Consider the following 14,337-nt stretch of genomic DNA (forward strand, 5'->3'; position numbering starts at 1 on the left):
ACCAATCATGGGTGTGTGCTGACTCTTGCTCCAAAGTCACCCCTGGCACGAGTGAGGATAAACGAAATGGATGGCAGCAAAGTCATTGTAGTAGTAGCATTTATAAAAAAAAAAAAGGCCATCTAATCCAGTTACACAGATGTTTTGATTACATTCGTCAATTTTGTCGCACTCTCGTTCATGCATATTATGACTTTGGTTTGGTCTGCTGTCTGAAATTCTCACTTTTAATCAAATATTAAACCCGACTATTGTTAGAGTTGTCAACCAGCCAGGAGTGGTCCGCCCTGCCTGTCAGCTGAAATCCGCTGGGAGAGGCTCCAGCTCACCTGCGACTCTTGAGGGCAAAACGGCAACCATGGAAGGGAGCTTAAATTTGAAACCAGTCAAATTAAATGTTACGCAACTATTAACCTGGCGTTTGTGGTCAAGGTTGATTGGGCCCATTTGGTGTTTGGCTTTCGAGTTGAATGAACAATTTGCTTTGCGGGATTGCATGAACGGGCAGCACATTGCACGGTCGTGGCATGTCTGCCTCGCATCTCATGAACATGAAAATAATTCAACTGTTTCTTTGGATGTGCAGCCAAATTACAGTTGGGCAAATTTTGCATTCGCATGGAGTCAGATGAATATATAGTATATATATTATATATATATATATATATATATATATATATATATATATATGTGTATATTATATATGTGTATATATATATATATATATATATATATATAATAATATTTTTATTTTTTAATTTTTTTTTATTTTTAATTTTTTTTTCTTACTCAGGTTCATGTACACCATTCGTTTTCGTCATTGATACTTATTGTTTTACTTGAGCGGGAAATTCCGTTTCATTCGTTTGTAATCAAATAATGAACTCCGAGTGCAGTGAAAGTTAATGCGGCGCAATTACTAACTTGACATTTGTGGTCGTGATTGAATGAGCGCTTTGGTCTCAAGGTGGTCCGGCAACAGTTATGAGTGGAATTACAACAGCGAGCAATTGACATCCTACAAATATATCAGCAAAACAGTTGTGTGTAGTAATAGTTTAAGGAAAAGGTCAAAGCACTCAAAAGCAAAGAAGAAAAAAAAATTCCGGGGTAGCTGATTCTAAGCGGCAACCTTTTCAGTTTTCGAGCTAAACGCGAGACAATGTGAGCGCTTTCTTTGTGTCAGTCAAAGGAAACGCCGCTCCAAAGCGCACCATCCTTACGAATAAGACAGAAGTGTTGACTAATTGTTGCTATAAAAAATCTTGACACCTGTTTGGTTCATTATTTCTGGCGATCATTTGTCCCTGAACTGAAACACCGGATCAAGCGAATCTTGATTTGAGAGCCGCTTTGAGCCAAAATGGCTGACAAATAATTTGCCATCTTAACGAGGGAAAAGTAAACTTGACCTTTCTGTGAAATCACTTCGGAGGAAACAACGAAACATTTTAATTAGATAGCCTGGGCCTTTTAGTCGATAGCTCTATCGAACCCGATGCTTATCTGATGACAATTGGACAAGAATATAATAAGCAATTTCTTTATGTATAACGAGCTTGTTTTTTCTGATTACATATGATGGCTGTTGGCAATAATTAAAAAAGCAACCTTGGCTGAAGGTGGATTTAATTGGAAATGGCATAAAAATGTCATCATTTGACCTGGTTGAGGCTTTGTTTTATGGTCCATTCTGGCAGTTGTTGACCTTTAGTCGACACATAAATGGACTTTGGGCGGATGAAAAACAGAGCTTTTGAAAATTCACTCTAGAAAAACTGTGATGCTTTTTCATTATGATTGCATGTACAGTTTTCCAACGCTTTAAATTGGTTAATAATGAGAGCTGGGGAGCGATTCAAATTTACAAAATCAATTTGATCTGCAAGGGCCTGATTGGATTTTCATTTGACGATTACACCAAGTACCAATTTTAATTCTGAGAAGAACCAATGCTGCGATTAGTGCAAACTTCTTGCTGTAACGAGGTGCATTTGTAAAAATATTCATATTTACATTAAGAATTGACTCAAATATACATGAATCATGTTTTTTTGGGGGTTTTTTTTTTTACTTCACTGCTTCTGCCATATTGTTTTGATACGTTACTTTCCCAAAGTGACAAGCGCAAGTCATGTAAATTTATGGAGATAAAGTTATTAAAAGTATCGATATATGGTTTTAGAAATCGACATCGTGCTATGAAAAGGAAAACCGATTCAAATCGATATTGAATTTTTTTTTTCAACCCGGCTCTATTAATAATGTGTCAAAATAACAGACATGTTGACCAATAGTAGCATTTTGTGAAATATGAAGTTGATTGACAGTGACGATGTACTGTTTAAAAAAAAAATATCTATATATATATATCAACGTATTTGTGATGTTATCAGTGCATTCAAGTGTGTAGTGCGCCTTGTATCTTGTCACCGCTATCAACAGAGATCTCGTGAAACTCGCCGAACACACCGAAGCAAGTCTGCCTTCGCCTGACTGACCACTTTGACTCGCGTCGCCCGTCTCAGAAGGCTAAACAGCCACCGAGCAGCGCGCTTGTTCGGCCATTATACAAAATGTTGTCGGTCTGCTCCCGTGGTGCGACTCGCTGCCCTTCATATTTGTTTGACTCTGAATCGTCTCGCATCACCGTGAGTGACTGCTGCGATCGGGAATCTGAGCAATTGAGTTCTGCCACTTTTCTGTTATGGATGAGAGAAAATTTTGTGAGCCATAAGAGATTTAACGTTTGTCCGGACAGCATTTACTGCGGGAGCCAGATGCCGCTTGTTCCCTCACGTCTCCGCTGAGATGTTGATGCAAGCAAGAAAATCTATTGCAACAAAGTTTAATCATTATGAACAGACGGACGCACAACATAGTCGATATTGATCTTCTGAGAGTAAGAATAACGTTCAAAGACATCATACTTCTGGGACTCAACTGGTCGGGTTTCGTTAAGCGTAAACATTTGGAAGAAAGAAATCACTTGAAACGAGTGAAATCGAACAAGGCCACCAAAACAAAGTCCAAAGGGAAAAAAAAAAGAAGTTTTTTCTTTCTTTTGCACATCTTTGAGTAAATCCCTTTATGCCGCAGCCAACTCAGAATAAATGAGCATGTTTGCTGGATGATGAAGCTTTCCGGTTTGGTGGTGGCTGCAGTCCGTGTCTCTGGCTCCGACTTAAAACTGTGGGGCAGCAGCTTTCGGTCACACTGCCAGAGAGCTGTGTGGACAAAGATGAAGCGCCCAACACTGTCTCATCTCCGGTTCCAGGAACAACACACACATAAACGGCCGGTCTGAGCCTTTAAAAGAATCAGAAGAAATAGACGCTTGCCTCTGTTCATGTCTGATGTCTTATGAGTCATGTTTACACCAAGCAGTACAATTGAGTTCAGCACTGCTATAACGGGAGAATAAAAAGCCGAACGATCTTTTTTTCGTGACGGTACTGATCCACACGCGTCAAATATTGATACGAGAATAGGCGAATACCGATACAGGTATCGGTATCAAGCCGATACCCGCCTTATTTTATTTCATTTAATTTGTTGAGGCTGCCGATACCAAACACAGATACTAAAGGCAGAGAAAAATTGACATCCAGGAAATCATCCTTGACGGTAGTTGGTGCTCTACTGCGTTGTTTTTCACATACTTGCACGTTCATACAGGACATGTACCGTAGTGGTTTCCCATATAAGGAAATTCTTTTTTACGAAAAGATTGGACAATGCTAATTAATGAGTCCGTACGGGAGAATACTTACTGTAATTACAAATAAGACTGCATCGGTATAATGTGTTGTGACTTATTAACAAGCAATATTCCACCCTTATTTATAATCCAACCCAAAAAAAAAAAATCAATCGCTCTTGTCGGGGTTATCGATTGTCCTCGCATGGAGCAATGTGTGTAATATGAGGCTCGAAACGCTCATGCTCATTGATTGGCCATCGCATAATTGCCATTTGGAAACAATGCTTATTAATTGATTGTTTATATACTGCAAGTGAGCAAAGTGCGTCAAGTTAAAAATCAGTATGTATGTGGCCTACTTTTTTACCGTTACACAACGCAAGTCTGATGGAGTCGTACTGATTCACACCATACGGCAAACTGAACTTGGCTTTTGGAATAATGCGTGTTGACGATCGCAGCCTTGGATTGAGGGCCTCATGTGGCAGGCAAGGCGTGAATTGTTTCATCGTTATCACTTTTTTTTCGGTTTCCGGTTAATTGCAGAGTTGAGTGGCTTACCGTACGTCGATTAGCGCCTTGCTGAGTTGAAAAGCAGTACGGATAGTGAGAGGAAGATGCAGAGAAACTGCACATCAGTGAAATCAAGAAAAAAAAAAAAAAACACAAGTGTGGCAACATTTATGTGTTGACACATTCCCGTCCACTTTGTGGACACGAGCGGTACATCTAAAGCCGACGTGACTGCTGGGTGCGTGTTGATGTTGCTTTTAAGTGCCGCAAGAACAGATTGGCAAAACAGGGAGGTGAGGTGAGGTTATAGGGAGCGAGGGCTGAAAGGAGAGGAAGGGGATGAGGAGCGAGCGAGCGAGAGAGCGAGCGAGACAAGTCCTCGGCAGCCCAGAGGCGGTGACACACTAGCAGATGTTTCTGCCTCTCAACACCCAGAACGCGCGTCTCCCCAGAAAGCGGCTTCCGCTGCGAACAAATCAGTCCACTGGTGGTGGCTGCAGCCTGGCCGAGGGACGCCGACTTTCCCCGCTGTCACATTTGATCTACATTGATGCTGATTTACGCTATTGTTACTGCTCCGCTCAGGCCGGAGCACCGGGGCGGTAATCCTGCAGAGCGGGTTAAAAGCCCTACAATGGCAGAGCTCACCTCATATGCCTCACAAAGATGGTGAATTTGTGCCGTTCTGGCCGAGGCCGGCGAGGAACAAAACGCGTCGGTTGGCTCGTTGTCTCTGCCGCCTGCCGCATGCGTGTGTTTACGCTGCAATTAAATTACGAGGGCCTCGCTTGTAGAGCGCGGCGACGCCGAGTGTCGACAAGCACAACGTCTAAGTCCCTGGGCCAAGTTTAATTACAGGCACTGCAATTAAAACACACCTTGCATAACATTGCTGGGAAAACATTATCCGGTCGACGTTGCCTCTGTTGAATATCAATTTCAATCTGGTGGGTCCATTTGAAAATAAATCAGCGGCGTGAGACACAGTCAACAGTAAAATGCGTTTATTTATTTATTTTTGTATCCCTCTCGGCAGAAGTCACATTGTTGCATTTGTACACGCAGAGCAAAAGTTGTTTACTTATTGGACCATGCCATCATTAATTAACATCTACATCACTGCAGACGGCATATGGAGACGCAAAATTGCATGCAAGCTCAACCCAAAGCAGAAATAATCAACATGTTACACAATACGGTGGCGGAAGTACATTGGATTTGGGCTCTTGCAACGGAGGGTCACTCGATGCGGACCGAAAAAAAAAAAAAAATCTGTAGCCTTAGATGCGAATCTACTTTCTTATGAATGTCGAGGTGCCCTTGAGCAAGGCAATAGCCACTCCCAACCTCAACTCTCAGCTCAAGAGGACCACTGTTTGATGATTCCGTGTTTTGCCCGGCAAAATATCTTCATTTATATGCAATTTGGTCAATTTTGATCATTTTCCCTGTCGCTCCCCGCATCAAATTTCGTATTCAGATTTCACCACCGTTCCGTACTTGCCATGACTACAAAATACCGAGCCAGAAAGCTCCCTTATCTTCCATAACCTTGAATTAGGAGCCATTTAAAGCATGACTGCGTGGATACAAACTCGGGATTCAGATTTACAGATTGCTCTGAATTTATCGTGAGCGTTATTACAACAAGTCCCAGATTGCACCTCACTTTTATTTGCCGGCCTCTGCCAAATTTCTCCCAAATTAATGACACACGTACTATCGAGGGCAAACAAAAAAAAAAAAAAAAAAGCCCGACACGTGGACGCACGCAGGCACGTCCAGACATAAGCCCATCAGACCAGAACACATGCTCAGCACACTTGCACAAATGCACGCGCATGACCGGCACACAATACGCCGTATTAAGTACCATCTGGACAGGAGCGCACGTTCTCCGTTATCCATTTTTTTTTTTTTTTGGAAGCATTCTGCTCCAATGATGAAATAACACTGCACCGTTCATACCTAAAGCCAAGCGATACGGCATGTTAAAGTTGATAGACTGGATCATAACTTGTTTTTGTCTTCTGTTAAACATGACGTTAGCAACCACTGCAAAACAATCGCATAAGTGTTTGAAACTTACGTGTGCCATGTATGGACATGATGTTGTTGCATGTTGGAATGTGACAATTTGCATCTCATCGCTTTATTCGGAGCCTTGAGACATTTTCTGTTTACGTGTCAAAAGAATCTCGCTGCGATGTGATGCTGTGAAGGATTCAGCATTTCCCGCCAGTTTTTTTTTTTCTGTGAATGTCGCGCTGAGAAGTAAAATTGACAGAAAATCAAGCAAACACATGCGCATGAATGACTACAAATCATTTCTAAGGGTCAAATGACTTTCATTCGGAATAAGGCTGAAGGGACGAGAGCAAAGATCATACGTGAATTTGAACAAAATCGTGTAGTCCAATAGGAGTCTTTTTTTGTCCGATAATGATATCTACCCAGTGGACAAAACATCATTTAAAGCAGGGTAAACCTCAGGAAAGCACACGGGCCTGTTGGGTTTCCTGCCACCTATGCTTCCCTGACCACCATCCTGGCCTGCCGCAAGTCGGCCACCATTATCCTTGTTAAAAAAAAAATAATAAAAAAAATAAATAAAAAGGAACTACTGCCCAGCAGCATCCACCCAAAAATCACCAAGTACCTGGAGTAACCCATCTTTGAAGCCTCAACACTCCCCATCGGGCTCCTCCACCTCCAACACCGGGAGCCCCACGTCATTGTGCTCATTATCGACCCAACTATTGACCCAAACCTTCAACGCAATCATCACTAACCTCCTGGTCAGATCCCTGACTTGGGACTACCTCTACTCACCCGCTACTTGATTAAGTACTTTCATTCCAACTGGCCTCAGTCAGTCAAATCAGGTCCCCAGTTCCCCGTCAGTATTGACTACGGAGCCATCGTGAAGTTTGTTAGGCGACGGAACGACGGTGGGGCTGATCACCGGTGGATGCCCACGAGGAGGTGTGCGGGTGAAACGATCAAAGTATTGACATTGGACAATTGAATGGAAGGAGATCTCAGCGAGGGGATGACAGGATGATTGAACTGTCGGTGGACGGGTGACTGAAAAGTCGCATGGTCGGACACGTGATTGGATGGACGTATGCACGGATGGAATGCTAACAGAGGCATCAATCGTGGATGGGAGACGGAAGAATATGTCAGCGGGTTGATGGATTTTAAACGGGTGGATAAAATTGGAGGATGTTTTATGCATGGGTGAAAAATCCAATATTTGGTTGATGGATTTATAATGGATGCAGGGATAATCAATGCAGCAATAAAAAAAAAATGTATTGAGTGGTGGCTGAAAAGATGTGTGGGTGAATATGAATGAATGGACAGAGCAACAAACAAACAGAATTGAGGCTGAATGAGTGACTTTGAAAGGATTAATCGATTGACTGCATGCTTTGATGAATTTACGGATGATTGTCACGTGCGGTAAATGCAGCCTTCAGCTGGTAAATAGAAGCCTCCCGGAATGGAGGAATGATTGATTCATAAATGCTTCTGTTGGTTGATGGATTCATTCATGGATGGATGGATAAGTGGAAGCTTTGCTTGGTAAAATGGTGGATGAGCGATTTGGACGAGAGAAAATTGCTGAATATGGAACGCGTAAATATGTGAATGGATGAGTAAGGAAATCTGCCTTTCTTTTGCCTACAGATGGAACCTTAAATGATGTCACAGATTTGATTAATATTAATAGATTGAACGCATTGAGGGATGGTTGAACCGATGGATGGATAAGAAGAATGGGGGAAAAAAAAAAAGGATTTCCGCCACTAGTGTCCAAGGAGTGTTTATTTTGGAGAGGCTTTTATAGGCGCAAACACATTTCAGCTTAGTATGAAACAATGTTGCTGGTATATTGTGATTTATGTTGTGAAACTGGAGTTTAAAGCAAACGAGGACTATTATGGTGATGTTACTAAACAGGCAGAACTACATGCCGTGTTTCTTTACTGCTGTTTTGGTTAGCAACACAGTACTTGTCATTGACGTGAATTTTTTTTTTTTTTTTGTGGGTGGGCGGGGCTTTTATTTATTTTTTTTTTATCAGTAGCATCATTTCACCAATTGGGAGCAAAGGCATTAAGCTGTGGGACAGATGTTGCTCGGGAGCGTCGTATATTTTGACCACAGACCCGACTGTGGTACTTGAGCTGATGTATTCGCCCATCACTTGTGTATCCCCCGATAACTGCTTGCTAGGAGGGCTGTAATGGCGACAATATTTCACGAACATCCACCTTCACTGGCACTCAGTTTTTTTTTTGTTTTTTTTTTGTGGTGTTGGGATGCTTATATGGGCCCTTATAACGTGTATTCTGTAAGTGAAACTTCACAATGGATTTCTTTGGAAAAGTGTGTCGTGATGACATTTAAAAAAAAAAAAAAAAAAAAAAAAAAAAAAAAACACGTTAAGAAGCAAACCACATCTTTTGAGTTAGCGGCAAGAAAACACCCACAGTCAAAAAAGATGAGGAAACGGGACAATTTTTTATCACACCATAAAACAGAGTAGTCTCATTCGACCTGGCAGTTATTAGTCAAAAGTCGCCACGGCACTTTTGTTTTCTCCTCGAACAACATTAAGGGATTAGGTCTTTGATTTGCAATCGTCCACATATTGTAACTCTGCTTTATTGGATACTTAACACCTAAGCAACAATTTATTTACCCGAAGCACCTTTCCATTTTTGATGTACTCGAGCACGTTTGACCTTTTCCTTGCGTTTTTATTTCAACAGACTATCTAGTTAAAGAGGACTCGTCTTAAAAATTGGCTGCATTTCAGCATCAAATCACCTTGAAATATGCTGTCATTTAACTCAGTGGTCCTCAACCAGCGGGGCACGGGCCGCTACCGGTCCAAGGGCCACTTTGGAAGGGACGAAAGGAAAAAAAAAACTTGCTTTATTATTCGAGGCTGACATTTTAGTTTGATTATTTTTTTTTTCATAATATAATCTACATTGCAATGTCGATTTTGAATTTGATTAAATTTTCACCCCTGGTCTATGTAAAACCTTTCAGGTGTCTGGTGCCGAGATTGCCCAATCTAAGCGTGTCCACAAACACTATGTCATTTACTTAGTGTCTTGTGTGTTTGCTTTTCTGACAGAGGCGAGCAAAGTGCTGCTGTTTCATTCCCCTCTGCCCTAAATGCCATGCTCACATTTAGAGTAGATCACAACATAATCCATAATGCATGTCTTAGCATTTGTGATCTATAATTAAGGAGTATACAGTATTTGCAGAGAAGTTCCACCGTGTGATGCCTGGAGGCTGCTTTCGCACGTGTCTCTCTCGGCCCACGTTATTGTATCGTATGGCTGTCATTGATTGGCTGTGCCATTTGGCCATTGATTGGAGTGGAAGCCATTAGGTCAGGGAGATTACAGCCTTGCAAAGGGCGGATTGCAACATGTCTGCAAAGCGCTGCTGAAATGAACTATCGTATGTACAAATTGTATACGGTGCAACAGTGTCAGCCAACAACTTTGCAGCATATGGCATGAGCAGGCGTAATGCTGAAAAAGACAAAGAGCTCTCATTTCGCTGGTCTCGCCCCTGCCAACAAGCGCTTTCCAAATGAACAATCACATTTGATGTTCCCGGCGCACGTACTTTTCAAGCGGGTGGTTGGCTTTGGCCTGCGTGACAGCCTCCCACATTGTCTTCAGCCGATCATTCAAATTGACCAGCAGTCACTGTGCGGCGGCGATGGGGGTGGAGTCGAAGCCCGGGATGATTGGTGAGGGGGCTGAGTGGCTGTGCGCTACTTCAGTCAGCTCTCTGGCTTTCTGCTCATATATTTATAGCAATAGTGTATTTAATTGAGTTTCTAGCGGCGAGGCTGAATTTTAAAGAGCCCCATAAATGGAAGTTGAGGCATGCAGAAACACAATCCGCAGCGCAATAAGCATGCAAAGTGCACAATCATGAAAAGCAGCTCGGTCTGTGATCTGTGTAATGCAAAATATTTTTTTTTGGGAAGCACACTGGCCTGCAGTGTTTTGGATGCCAAGATATGTGCGGCTGACCTTAAGGTTGTTATTTTGAAATGTTAATTAATTCGAAGACTGAGAACCTCTGCATTGTAACTGATATCGATAGTAGGAAGATGTCAGAATATATATATATATATATATATAATTTTTTTTTTTTTTAATTTATTTATTTGGAGTGAGGTATTTATTTATTTATTTATTTATTTGGAGTGAGGTATTTATTTATTTATTTATTTATATTTATATATATATATATATATATATATATTTTTTTTTATTTATTTATTTATATATATATATATATTTTTTTTTTATTTATTTATTTATTTATATATATATTTTATTTATTTATTTATATATATATATATTTTATTTATTTATATATATATATTATTTATTTTATTTATTTATTTATTTGGAGTGAGGTATTTATTTATTTATTTGGAGTGAGGTATTTATTTATTCAAGTGGACGGCTCCGCCAGTGATTGGGCAATGTCTATTCGGCAGAGGCGACTTCAGTACAGTATTTTATCTTTTATTGCATGAGACAGTTCGGAGTACATGCCCTGAGGGGTAAAAGATTCCATTGTAAGTAGATCAAACTCTGCAGAAAGGCGTAGCCAATTGGGCGGCCTGACCCCTGCAGGGTCAGTATTCAAATCCATTGTCTGTTTATCGGATAATAAATGGAGCATGATAGATTAATTTACATTTGGCTCATCGTCCACACATTATGAATGAGAAATCTCTATACAGTCGAGCCCCGGGGCTTAATCACCCAGAGGGAAAACTGGCGCTTCCAAATGGGATTTCTTTCAAGGACACTGGAGAGGAGCACCGTGGAAACATCCCCCCCTCCCCCTATGATTTACACGAAATTCTTGTCACTCACAGCTTGAGTCGACATATCAGACACAGTTAACGCCAAGCTGAGCGTTATCAGGCGTTCAATGTAATCAAAAATCCTAATTAGCGTCATTAAAATTGACACCGTTAAATCCGAGACTTCATGCGGGTTTACACTGTCAGGGTGAGTTGACTGTGTATTCGGAGCTATCAAAGCCAGTTACAGTGCTGTAGGCTAAAGGCACCAGAGTGTTGGGGGGGGGGGTGGGATTGGGTCACCCCTTATCCAGAGCGAGTCTGGCATGAGCATTTTTCTTTCTGCATAGACCGTGAATTAATTTGTGAGTGCAAAACGGCTGCGGCACCGAAGCATGGAGGCAGCGAGAAGGGATAGCGGGTGGCCACAGCGCTCAGCTATCGTAAATAAGAGGTCAAACATTTAATCCCAGCTAAAGGACTGTGTTTAGTAAGAATTAAAATGGTGTGAAAGTCCTGATATAGCAGTCACCATATTTTACTAATACTTATAAACGTTGCGTTTCGAAAAGCTTTGGTGTATCTTTCAGTACTTACCATTTGTAACAGCTTATACAACAATGTTTTCAAACTCTTACTGTAGACGTACTGAGCTCAACAATATAATGAATGATGGACCACAATGCATCCCACTAGTTTAGGACAGGCGTGAGAAGTTTTGACGCTTACATTTCTAGTAAAGTGACACTTAAAGTACGTCACACCAGACATTTGTGCCGATGTCATCAGGCATGTATTTATCTGGCTGCAGGATGCCGTGTCACTGTGTTGAAAGCACACCGCTGGCAATTTCCCGCCTTTGCTGGGTTTGGTGTAAAAGGCAAGGCAGCTGTGACATTTTCGATTTCTCAGGCTCTCTTATGCTAATGACACAACGCCAGGACATCCATCCATCCATAGCTGGAGACTATCAGACTTTACACAGATCAGATTTACACAGAACTGGCAGATATTCTACTTTTCTGTGCAAAATCTTATTGGCGTCATTAAATTATGATTTTATTGATACAATATTTCAAAGATAATCTTTTAACATTCGCTGCCAGGGACGGATATAGAAGCCAAAAGTATATTCATTTTACCTGGGCTGGCAGTGAATGAGTTAAAATTGGTATGACATGAATGATGCTGCGTTTTAGCTAACTATAAAAAAAAAAAAGATTAACAGCAAATTGGACGCTAACCATGCATTACTGATTTCCTGTTGACGTCAGTGTCAAAAGTATCACATTAATTCTACTTTATGTAACAGGAGGACCCAGGGTGACTTTCTCATTATCTGACAGTCACTTTGAAATATTATTGGTGTGAGTGGTTTGGTGCTCGCGGCCATATATTTTCCCGGTGACCGTGCTTGTCGGTGTGCGTGCGCGTGTCCGCAGACGCGGGCGCGAGCGCGTTGCCCACCGGAGGCACGAGCCGAAAACGAACGGCTGCTATTATAACAAAACTGACAAGGAAAAGGGAAACAAGCCGACTACAAGTGAAATTGTCTTTAACAAGACTTTGAGCCCGCGACAAGGGAATTGTTAAAAAAAATAGAAATAAAAAGCTGAATGCGCATAAACGCGTCGTTTATTACCAAGGGAGAAAGTGAGAAGCGGAAAGAGTCGCAAACTGCAGCCGGTAGGAAGTGACAGCGATGATAAAACCAGCTTTTTACTGCACTTCCATTTTTTTTCTGTCATGACATGTTCAACAGTGTTCTTTTTTTTTTTTTATTCCTCCTCATCTGTCAATGACACAACCGCACACGAACTCTTGCTTGCTTACCGTCAATGGACGACTTGTCTGTCCAAAGTGTTGAATCTCATTGCAGGCTCAGAAGAGAAGCTTTGTAAATCCGTTGCGTGAAATGAAATAAAAAAACAAAACAATCCAAGCTAATCGTATCGTGGTTTAGATTGGCCCATTCTCGGTCGTGCGCCCGACGCGAAAGAATTCAGACATGCATGGCGAGTCCAATCTGCAGACTACAGTCAACCGCTTTGCGTAAATCTCTCTCTCTCTCTCTGTCTCTCTTTCTCTCTCTCGCTCTCTCTCTCGCGCTCTCTCTCTCTTTCTCGTACTCTCTCTCGTCCCCTCTCTCTCTCTCTCGTCCCCTCTCTCTCTCGTCCCCTCTCTCTCTCTTTCTCGTACTCTCTCTCGTTCCCTCTCTCTCTCAACAGAGGACATTTGCCTTCTTGGCAACGATGTGATAAAGAATTATTCAATTTGAGCTAATTGATTGCAACAGTGCCAAACCCTACAAAATCCAACCCCCCTTGCATGTAAAATAGACAATGCAAGAAAGTAGCATCACATTCTTTGCTGAAAAGCAGTGGATTAATGGCTACTTTGTTTATATAGGGAGAGCAACCATCTGGATCAAGCATCCCCTCTGCCTTGACACCATGTGCTGTAGGAAGGGAGCAACAGTTTGCGAGAGAATGTGCCGTCAAAATTGGCAGTAGGCTGTAAGTAGCACTGGTGGAAGGATTAGGGACTAGACAAAAGAATGACAGTTGTAATTAATTTGGGACTGCGGGTTTGCAAGTATCACAGCATCTCCTGGGGGTAGTCATAAAAAAAGATGTAAATGTCATGATTTGGGCTCGCCGTATTTTGCAAATCTGTTGTTGATGAGTCTGTTTATGAGGATTGCATGTTCTTCCCATGCTTCGGTTACTTTCCCAAAACGTAGATTTCAAATGCATTCAAATAAATGACTGTCTGGTGTACATGGACTCACCACTGCCGTATACAATGGCTGAAGGAAAAGCGCCAATAATGGCAGCGTGCATGGTAGACTATCGGAAGTCTCGGACATCACCAGCGAAAAGCTCTATTAAGCCAAATAATGCGATGGGACCAAGCTTTTACCCGCTGTTGAGGCATCAGAGCTGCTTCACTGGAAATGTAGTGGTTTATATTTCCACCTTTCATGCATGCTGGTTTAATTCCCCGTCCGTGCTCCAATTTGTGATCCGTCCAGGTTGCCTCTCACCCTTGGTCAGCTATGATAAGCGCTATATAAAATGGATGGATGGAGGACAAGAGTGATTTGGCATGCAACACTAACTCATGTAATCTACGTTGAGTTATGCGATTAGACATTAAAATCCCATTATGTACGCGTAGGTCAAAAGCTCACAATTGAGTGCTTCAGACTCATAAGTGGCTGCCCCTTCGGAAATGGCGATCAACTGCA

The 14,337-nt window shown here is 41.7% G+C and overlaps 1 protein-coding gene and 1 long non-coding RNA gene across 2 annotated transcripts in view; one reads left to right on the top strand and one right to left on the bottom strand.

Moving 5' to 3' along the window:
* tmem121ab (transmembrane protein 121Ab) overlaps positions 1-13,139 on the bottom strand; it is a 36,758-nt gene extending 23,619 nt beyond the window's left edge. Inside the window, exon 1 of the mRNA XM_088285408.1 lies at positions 12,921-13,139. The gene's annotated coding sequence lies outside the window, so the exon portion shown is untranslated. The remainder of the gene's footprint in view (positions 1-12,920) is intronic.
* The window catches only part of LOC148316720 (uncharacterized), a 55,779-nt gene that overhangs the window by 18,435 nt on the left and 23,007 nt on the right, over positions 1-14,337 (top strand). The gene's annotated exons all lie outside the window — the stretch shown is intronic.

The sequence above is a fragment of the Idiotropiscis lumnitzeri genome, chromosome 21, assembly GCF_059441095.1.
Source record: "Idiotropiscis lumnitzeri isolate Australia: NSW breed Sydney's pygmy pipehorse chromosome 21, RoL_Ilum_1.0, whole genome shotgun sequence".
Classification (NCBI taxonomy): Eukaryota; Metazoa; Chordata; class Actinopteri; order Syngnathiformes; family Syngnathidae; genus Idiotropiscis; species Idiotropiscis lumnitzeri.